This window comes from Nannospalax galili, unplaced genomic scaffold, assembly GCF_000622305.1.
Source record: "Nannospalax galili isolate Female #2095 unplaced genomic scaffold, S.galili_v1.0 scaffold328, whole genome shotgun sequence".
Taxonomy (NCBI): domain Eukaryota; kingdom Metazoa; phylum Chordata; class Mammalia; order Rodentia; family Spalacidae; genus Nannospalax; species Nannospalax galili.
In genome coordinates, this window is record NW_008358342.1 from 457,408 (window position 1) to 468,133 (window position 10,726).

The window sequence follows — 10,726 nt, forward strand, 5'->3', positions numbered from 1 at the left end:
CCTCTTCTGACCTCCACGGCATTGCACAACATGGGTGCACTCACATACATGCAGGCAATACACTTGTACATATAAAATAAAAATAATATTTTTTAAAAGACCAAAAAAATAATAATAAAGGGGGCTGGAGTGAATGGCTCAGCAGTTAAGAGCACTGGTTGCTCTTGTAGAGAACCCAGGTTCAAATCCCAGTACCCACATGATGGCTAACAACCATCTGTACTCCAGTTCCAGATCCAGAAGATCCAAGACTCTCTTCTGACCTCCACAGGTACTGCACAAAACGAGTTTTTTAAAAGACCAAAAAAATAATAATAAAGGGGGCTGGAGTGAATGGCTCAGCAGTTAAGAGCACTGGTTGCTCTTGTAGAGAACCCAGGTTCAAATCCCAGTACCCACATGATGGCTAACAACCATCTGTACTCCAGTTCCAGATCCAGAAGATCCAAGACTCTCTTCTGACCTCCACAGGTACTGCACAAAACGAGTGCACTTACATACATACAAGCGATACAGTCATACACTTAAAATTAAAAAATAGTAACTTTAAAAATAGTAAAGTAGGTTTTGGAGTCAGGTGTGCTGTAATTCCAGAACTCAGGAGACTGACTGCCATGAGTTTGAGGCCAGTCTGCCCTATATAGTGAGTTCCAACCTACAGACCAAGACCCTGTTTTGAAATAAAATCATATTTTAGAACTGTAGTTGGATTCAAACCTCAGCTCCCCTAACCATTAATCTTCTAAACTGGTGCAAGTTACTTAACCCCTCTGAGCTACCATTTCTCCATCTGAACAATAGAGAAAGATCCTAAGGTTAAGGAATTTGAGTGACAATTAAATGACATCATCTAAAACCCAAAGCACAGCTTCTGGCAAAAGGAGGCATTCAATGTGGAGAAGGATGGAGACAGACTTTGGAGGATACCTTCCCTGCCTGAGATATAGTAGACCAACTCAGTACATGACATTTTCAAAAAGAAGCTCTGTCTTTCTAATCTTCAATATGGGTGTTTTCCTAAGATTGAAATCTCTTGAAGCCAAGTCGGTAACTCATTAATTTCAGTGAGTCTTCTTCACTACAATTGCAATCCTTTCCCTGTAGACATCACAGCAAAGGAATGTGCACCTAGAAGTTTCCATTAAAGACAGACTTCCTGGAAGGCACATGCACAAATCACTTGGACTGTTCCTGGCACCATCACCCAGGTCTGGCTATTTGCAGTGTCTATAAATCTCCCACAGGTCAAGGATGAGTGTGCAGGGATTTTTTTTCCACCCCTGACAGACTTGTTACCATAAGACACTAGAAATAGTGGTGAAAGCTGCCCAAGAAAGGCCACGAGCAGGTCAGGCTGCCCATGTGGAAGTGATCTTGTGGTAAGCTCTCATCACTTTAAAGTGTATACAGGTGAGCCCTCTCCTGCTTGGCAGGCAGACAGGAGGTAGCTACAAGAATAGGGCCCTTTCTTTGCTTGACTTCAAAAGGGAAGCAAAAGAAGGGAGCCAGAGAGGAGGGAAGGGGGGGACAGACAAAAAGGAAACAATGGAGTTTTGGTTTCCTCAAGCAGCCACAGGGGTCTCAGAAATGCCGAGAACGAGAACGGGAGAAACTCCGTTCTCTCCAGCAGCATTCTGCTTTGTTTTTGAGTGAGATAAAATGTGGAAGTGTGGTAAAGTATGCACGATGTAAAACGTACTGTTTCCACCATTTTCAAGGGTACAGTTTGGTGATATTAAGTGCAAATGTGTTGGGAGTCCTGTTAATTTCATATGAAGATAGGGTTTCAATAACTTGTCTGTGACTCCATCTTTTGGCAGTGGGTAGAAATGGATCCTGTACAGATGTGCCTTCAGTGTTAGTGGTGACCAGTCTTGGCCACTGGGTTGTTCCTTCGTAAATTCATTTGTACACTCATTTAGCAATTCCACCTTGTTTTTTTCTCCACTGTTAGTTTTTCCTCGGCTGTTCCAACTTTCTCACTGGCATGTAAGCATGCTATTATTTCTTTAATGCTGCAAACCACCCTCTTGGCCTCACTTCCTTCAGCATTCAAACTTCCGTTTGTCCCTCTCCCTTCATCCTCTCTATGCAGTCCTAGGGATCCAACCCAAGACCTCACACATGCTAGGCAAGTACTCAGCACTGAGCTACAGTGTATGCACACACACACACACACACACTTGCACACATGTACTTTCTTATTCTTTGTTATTCTCTGCAGGATAACTCTCTTTGAAAGAGTTGTTATAGTTACCATCTCTGATTCTCTCCTCCTGTTATTTCTGAAATCCACCCCATTTAAGTTTCGCTCTCACAGGTCCACAGAAATTATACCTGTCACAGTTCAATGTGACCTCCACAATGTTAGCTGCAAAGGTTAACTCTAGCCTTTTGTCTTGCCCATCAGCAGTGCTGGACAGCATGGCTCTGCCCACATTTCTCTTGGATACAGGATACCGAGCTTTCCTGATTTCTCTACCATCTTACCAATTATACCTTCTTTGTTTCTTGGGTCCTCCTCTTTTCCAAACTTTTTAAAGTGGAATGCCCCACGGTTCAGTCCTTTTCCTTCAAAGCATACTCTCCTTGATATAGCAACCCATCTTGTGCATTTAAATACCATCCGAATGCTAATAACGCCAAAAGCCCTTCTCCTGAACTCCCAAGTCCTATTTCCAGCAGCCCACTCATCAGCAACACAGAAACTCTCACATTTCCTATGCATGAAACTGAACATCTGCTTGTCCCCGGAAAAGCCTGATTCGCCCTTAAAACTCCCAAACTCTACAATGACAACTCCAAGGACAAAATCCTTAGCATTGCCCCTTTTCCCTCCATTTCTCACACCTTGTAGTCAGTCCATCAGCAAATCTCAAAGGGTCATGCATGCATGCAGAATCTGGCATCTCTCTGCCTCCACAGCCACTGCCTTGGCCAGAGCAGAATCCTTCATCTGCATTATCTTGTGCATTCCCTATTAAGCCCTCCCTCCATAGCGTCTCCTCACCAAGCTGATTCTTATAAAACCCTACCACTCCTCTGTTGAATATTCCCCAGCAAGCTTCCATTTCACCTTTGTAGTAAAATGTGCATAACAAAATGTACTGCCTTAACCATTTTTAAATGTACAGTTTGGTGACATCTTTAAATATATTGCACTGTTGTGTCTATTCCACACATAAGCCAGCATGCTTGCTGTGGTGTGCAAGACTTAGCATGATTCAGCCTCTCATTGTTCCTGCTTTATTTTCTCCTTCTTTGTCCTGCTCTGGTTACCCTGCTGCCATGACACATCGTACATGCACCTTTTTAGTGTCTTTCCTTTGTCTCTTCAGGCTGGAACATTCTTCATGTAGAAACCATCCTAGAGAACTCCCTCACCTCCTTCAAGCTGCCCCTAGAGGCCTGCCTCTGCCACCTATTTAAGGCACAGTCTCCCTCCAGTGCTCAGCATTGTCCATCCCCCTACTCAGCCCTATTTGGTCCTCACAGCACATAGCATATCACATAATTTTTCATAGTTACTTGTTGTTTTCTTTTCCCCACACTACAATATAAGCTCCACATGAACAGATATTTTTCTATTTTATTAATGTGTCTCTAATTTCTGAAAGAGTACTCAACATATATTGGTTTATATGTTGAATGGATGAATGAATGAATGAATGAATGACTCTATCAACATTGGGTCCTTCTTGATTTTTCCATATTTAATTTTTTTATCAGTATCATGACTGCATGAGTTGCATTTGACTTCCTGTAAAGTCAAACACAATGGGTTTTCTATATTTCCAGTTGTCAATGGAGAGAAAAAAGCAGTGTGTACTGCAATATCGTTGCCTCATGAATTTATTACAACCTGGTTTCCACTGGTGATGAAAACCATCACTATTTCTTCTATCTTCCTGCTTACCTACTGTGTACCCAGTGTGGCTTTTGAGGTTGTACAATGCTATCTAGAAGAGCTAGCTTTTATCATATTCTTCAAAACAATACAACTTTTGGCCAGAAACAGAGAGAGCAATTTAAAGTGATTTGTCAGTTTGTGTTGGCATCTTGGTTCTGATCTTGACCATTGAAAAACCATGGTGCCACATCCTGTCACTTAGCAGCAACAACACCTTTATGTTGACATAGAGACTCATATTTCTGGAGACATGTTCCAACTCTTTTCCTACTCTGTTTTCATTCATCTCTTTAGGTCCATTTGGAATTTAAGAAAGACAATGCTGGACCTAGTGTTCAATTTGTCTTTGCTACATACAGTAGAAATCTCTTGAATGTAGGGATACGGAAAAGATGTGCCACTTTAAGTTGCACCACTGACTTCTTACTGGTCTCTAAGTGGAAAATGGGATTCACAGTGTAGGGTTCAAAGACCTCCATTACTAGCATCTCTGAACATCCTTTCCTCCAACAATGTGTGTGTGTGTGCACACACACATGAGGTGTCTGCTTTGGGGAATTTTTTGTATATTTTAATTGAACTTTTGTGTATTTCATACACAATATCTTAATCATCTTTATACCCCCTTCCCCATCCCATAACCATCCCCTACTGGATTTCATGCATTCTGTTATTTATGTTAAGGCATATCAAGTCAATTTTGTGTCCCCAGACATCCCGTAGTACAAGTCCATCCACTGGGCTCTAGTCAACCTATCTAGAGTTACTTGCTAAAAGAAAATCAACTCTCCATCACCCAGCAGTAGTTAGCTGCCCAATAGTTCTTTGGCTAAGATTGGGGCCTGCTTGTGTCTGCTTGGGTTTGCATGGGTCTTGTGGGTGTCTGTTTTTGTACATGTTCCCCTGCATATATATATATTTGTGCATGTTGAGTCCAGAGGTCAACATTGGATGTCTTCCTCAGTCACTCTTCATTTTACTCTTTGAGACAAGATTTCTCACTGAATCTTGACTAGAATAGCTGATCATCAATCTCCAGGTATCCACCTGTCTCTGCCCCAACCCCTACCTTAGCATTGGCGTTACAGATAGCACAGCTTTTCCTTGGGTGTTATGGATCCAAACTCAGCTCCTCATGTTTGGGTGGCAAGCACTTTACCTACTGAGCCATCTCTCCAGCCCCTCCTCCAGCAACGTTTTACTGTGCCTCAATCTATCACTACTTCTCAGTCCTCTAAGTTGAATATTCCTAAACACAAGGACCTGTGTTTGGGTGAGTCTTTGGGGTGTATCCCTGTACCTAGCAACATGTACAACATGTACATAACACAAACTCATTCAACAGAGGCCTTTCATGACACATCTACATGTTCAAAATTCATTGTGGCTGTCTTACTGTCACCTCCATGTCCCTCTCTTGAAGAGTATTCTGTCTTGGTCCCCTTTCTTCTCTAAACATCTATTCTTCCTACCTGGGACTCACAGGACCTCTAAGTCCCTCTCAATGGTTGTAAAGAATTTTTAGGATAAAACCTGTTCTTCATTGATCCATCTGTCTGGTCAAACACTCACTGTTCCAAGTAAGAACATCCCTTGGCTTCTGATACCATAAGAAAATGCTTTGTGCATCCATCCAGCATATTTGTTTGTTGGTATATTATTTGGAACTTTTCACTCTATATGTTGGTCTGCTTTGATATTCGTTCTCATTCAGAAGCCCATCAAAGAACAAAACATTAAGAAGCATCTGCCCTATGCTGAGACACTCAGCTAGGCACTAAGGATTCCGAGGTGAGCAAGTTCTTTGTGGAGTTCATAATTTAGTACTTGAGACAGGCATTTAAATGATCCTAATAGCATTGTAATAAGTGATAATGACAAGAGATGATAACTTATGAAGGGGAAGTAAGAGGAGCAATGAGGCTGCAAATTAAAGGGAACCATCCTGGCCTTGGGAGAAGTCACACAAGGCTTCACTGGAAAAGTGGTATTTGAGCCAACCCACAGATATAGGGGATTTTAGCTTCCATGGAGTGGACATCTTGCTTTACTGACTTCAGAGCATCTGGCCCAGAAAAATTTCTGACTAAAGGTATGCCAAGCAGATGCCACTTTAAGTGTGTTTGGGTGGCACAGTGCCTGCTCAAGAGCTCCTAGTCCTTTCTCCTTTTGGACCTGAAATCCTGCCAACACTGGGGTCAGCTATAGATGCTGTGCTGTGCAGATAATAGATCTGAAGAATTGGCAGGGTCTGTATCACCTGAGTAGTTAATTACTCCTCTGGGTTTTGGAAGAGTGGGTGACAGATGGGAGATACCTTGACAGCAGAGTCCATTGTAACCCACACAGGTGCACAGGCAAGTCTGGACAGTGATCACTTTCCCACTGGGTTTTTCCGTACCTAGAGACTAGTCACTTTGAAGGCTCCTCTGCCTTTTGGGCAAGTATTGTTCCATCTTTAGGAACTCTCTCTTGTCCATCAGCCTGCATGTACCTGGGTTGCCTCACTTTGGTTTGTGCTGGTGATTTGGTCATCCTGGGGAAGCTGCGTGCCTTTTAATGAGAACAGCATGCATTCATTACTCACCTGCATCCTGCCATCTGGATTTTCACAGCTCAGCAGGCATGGTGGGCCTCCTGCATATGAGCAGAGATCTTAGCTCCTGAGGAGGGTGTGGTTAGGTCCCTTTGAAGGCATATTTTATAAAGGACACCATGCGTAAATCAGAGTGGGCATTCTCTCAAAGTGAGCTGCTTTGATATTTGCTTGGTTGAAAAACCATGCACATCTCCACAACAGGGAAAAGAGGAAAGAAACTATTCAATATACCAAGCAAGCAGAATGGAAAACTGATTGTGTGGAAGCGTAAAACAAATGTGCGTGCACAAAAGTTGGAGCAAGAAGTTTCAGGGCAAGCAGCCATGTTTTTCCAACTCAATATTCATTAATAACCTGGTCCTGTGCAAAGTACTATGAGGAAGACAAAGATGGATTAGCAAGTCTATTAACATGCTTTTAGGGATAGAATGCAGGTCAGTAGTAAAGCACTTGCCTAGCATGCACAAAGCCCAAGGGTCAATCCTCAGCACTACAGAAAGAAAAGAAAAAGAACTTACATTTAGATTCAATTAACAGGAAGTTCACATAATAGAGGCTAAAACCTGTGTCCTTTGTTCAGCAAGTCCAGATATAGCTATCCCAAGGACAGTCTTAGTTACTCAATGATGTCATCAGAAATGTCCCATTTCTCCAGCTGTCACATATGGCCCCTTAGTCTCTTAAGGTCCTTGGGTTTGTTATCCCATGGTCACATGATCCCACAGCTCCACATGTCATGAACACTATAGTCACAAGAAGACAGGAAGCAAATAGCTGGTCCAGCCGAAGGCCCCTGCTTACTTCCCTCCTTTTATTCAGGGAATAAAATCCTCCCCCAGGAGGCTGGAGTGATGGCTCAGCTATTAAGAGCAGAAACTGTTCTTGCAGAGGACCTGAGCTTCAGTCCCAGCACTGATGTTGGGCAGCTCACAATGACCTGGAACTCCAGCTCCAAGAGGATCTGGGGCTTCTGCAGACAACTACACACACACACACACACACACACACACACACACACACACACACAATTAAAATAATAAAAATGAATCTTAAAAAAAAAATCCATGACAGCTGTGGTATATTCCTTTAATCCCAGCACTGGGAGGCAGGGCTCTGTGAGATCAAGGCCAGCCTGGTCTATATAGTGAGCTCCAGGGCACTTGGGGCTACAGGGAGGCCCTGTCTCAAAAAAACTAATTAACTAGCTAGCTAAATAAGTAAATAAATAAATAATTTAGATTTTTTTTTGAATCTTCCCCAGAACCCCAGAATCCCCATTCTTCTCTCATCACCATCCCCCCCATGCCACCCCCAGCCCCAGCAGACTTTTCTTTATGTCTCATTGGCCGGGTAGTGGGGAGCCAAGCAAGAGTCTCTACACAGCATGTTGTCTGCCACTCTTTAGCTTGTCTGCTAGAGCAGATTGACATTTAATACTGGCCATTTTCAACACTGTACTTCCTGGTAAGTAAGGACATAATTATGATAAGATCTTAGGAACTGAAGCAGTTGGAACCTTCTGCTTGTAGCCTTTCTAATAATAGGAACACTAGTGCCAGGTTGAAGTTAAAACCTCTATGCACAGAATTAATGATATTCTAATAAAAGAAAAAGAATTCTGTTTCCAATCCCCAGACACTGCTCATGTAATAGAAATCCAGTCTGGTTTAGACAGGAAGTATTGTACAAAATAGGGCAGAAACAGCAAGCATGTAGCGTATGTCTTGCCTCTTGTTGAGCAGTAACCAGATTTGTTCACACACACACACACACACACACACTCACACACACACACACAAAATGTTCTTTGTAGACAACACATTCTAATGCACCATTTTAGCCATCAAAGTTTACATAGGAAAACCTTACCTGAAAAGTGCGGGTGCAGACTTAGGGCTGTGACCCAAACCCCAGAAAGGTGACCACAGTCTCACACAGATAGGAGTAATTGTGATTCCCATTGGGAAGCACAAGAATCCCCCATGGCTTTAAAGATCCATAGGACCACTGCCAGTCTGGCTAGAAGTTCTGATGCTGGGAAGTTAAGGGTGCACAGGCCCTTTCTCCTAACGGCCCCATTGTCAAAGAATCAAGGCACTTCAGCCTAAAAGGATGCTCAAAACTCTTTACTACACAAACTTAGCAACTGCCACCATTTCACCACTTGGTCTTCTATGAAGTGCATTTCTATCCTTTTCTTTAGTGGAGATACAGAAAATTAGCTAGAGCTGATCATCAGGAGACAGGCCCTGATTGAGTGGGCAGAGCTGGACAGCTGATACAAGCAGAGCAAATGGCTCCGTATCTTCGGAATGTGTTTTAGATGAAGGATAAACCGCTTAAAGGGCCCCAAAAGTTCAATTACATCACTTTTCATTTCCATCGCTGTGACTGATATTCAGAGGCAGGGCTAGTGACCTGGTCAGTATGGTGGTTCCACACCGGAACTCAGATGGTTCCATCTGAATCTAAGCTGAGTTATACTTTGATCAAAATGCCACCCCGGTCTGAATGTCACCTAATCACTCAGGTGTCTTCTTTGTCCGGGTGCAGTATCCTGACTCCAGCCTGGCATGACACTGTGGGAGACTATGTCACAGTCTCAGGATTGCCTCTGTTTCCTTCAGACTCACATCATGTGAATTGACTGCTAAGTCAATATCTATTGTTCAGGAAAACGGAGACTTGATGCAGGAAATTACAAGTCTGAAACTTTTGCAGGATTCTGAGATTAATTTTTAAAAGGAAAAAGTCAGTTTTAATAGTGCCTGTTGAACTAGAAATGGGGTTAGCAGGCCACTGTGTTGTAGAAATTAAATCAGCACAAGTAGATATGGAGCACAGCCAACTGCAGGGTTTCCTTTAGGAAAACCCTTTAACTACATTTGACCTCTGTCACTCTTTTGAGCTTTTATTTTCTAATCAATGTGTGCTTTATCCATATTCATATGGAAATCAGGAGAAAAATGCATGAGTTTATAGTCTTTTGTTCAGCAGTGTAGATTGAAATCAAATTTAATGTAATGTTGAATTGTCTTACAGACTTACTTAAGGTAAAAGTCATGTTGAACAGGAGGAATTGATTTCTGTTGATCATGATTTGAGATGAGGTTGCTGTCTCCGAGTTTGCTAGATCATTGTTATAACGTCTTCTTTCTAGACTCACTAAAGTTCTGTCTTGAAGAGCATATGTTCCAGAGTTTACTAACAGCATGCTTTAAAAACAAGAGTACGTGCATTCTTGTATTTTGAAATTGGAATGCAGAAGGGATTCACAGTTTTTATATCAATATTAAGCAGTCAGAGATGGAGCTGTCTAGAGATGAATGGGGCAGTAAAGTGTTCCAACCACACCTAGCTGCTTAGCAATGATAAGTGAGTCGGGAAACAAGAAAGGTCAAAACAGATATCAACTCAAACTGCAGCAACCTCCTATATAGACCAGCTAGATGATAGGATTAAAATAAATATAGAAAGTCTTTCCTGAGGACAGAGGAATTTCATAATCCTGCCATAGTAGCCAACCTGTCTCTTGCAAGGTAGCACTGAAGGATGATAACCATTAGAAAGTAAATGTTTTATGGTCTAGGATAATATATTACTCCATAATAGAGGCTTCTGATAATAATGACTTGGATCATGTAATTTGCACGTCAATCCTGCCTTATTTTTGCCTACATAGATTTTAAAGAAAGAGTGAAGGTATGCCAGGATTTGGGTAAAACAATATACATGTCATCTCTGTGAAAGCAACTTTTGTTTCCCTGAGAGTGGAATTTTCTTTGCAGGTGAGCCAAAGGCTCACATTAGAAAAGGCCACTTATTTGAGTGTCCAGTCCCACCAAAAGGAGATGCTCACCTTTTATTTCTCAGTAGAGGGACTCTGCAGCCCATGCAGAACTCCGGAGCTATGTTTGTTAACATTGCTGCCCAGTGGACAGACATGAACTGCGCAAAAGCAGAACCTTAAAACTGAGCCCCAATGAGCTGGGCATGGTGGTACATACCCGTAAAACCAGCACTCCAGAGGCTGAGGCAGAAAGATCACAAGTTTGAGGCCTGTCTGAGCCATGTGGCAAGATCAAGCCTATTCAGAACTACATACTAAGTTCTGTCTCAAAAAGAGAAAAACAGTGAAAAAGCCTGCTACCCTCTCATTGCTGCCCACTAGTCTGTTTCTCTCTCCCTCCCTCCCTTGTCTCTCTCTCTCTCTCTCT

The 10,726-nt window shown here is 42.4% G+C and overlaps 1 protein-coding gene across 4 annotated transcripts in view; it reads left to right on the forward strand.

Annotated features, from left to right (window-relative positions):
• The window catches only part of Ppp2r2b (protein phosphatase 2 regulatory subunit Bbeta), a 531,088-nt gene that overhangs the window by 394,486 nt on the left and 125,876 nt on the right, over positions 1-10,726 (forward strand). The window lies entirely within an intron of this gene.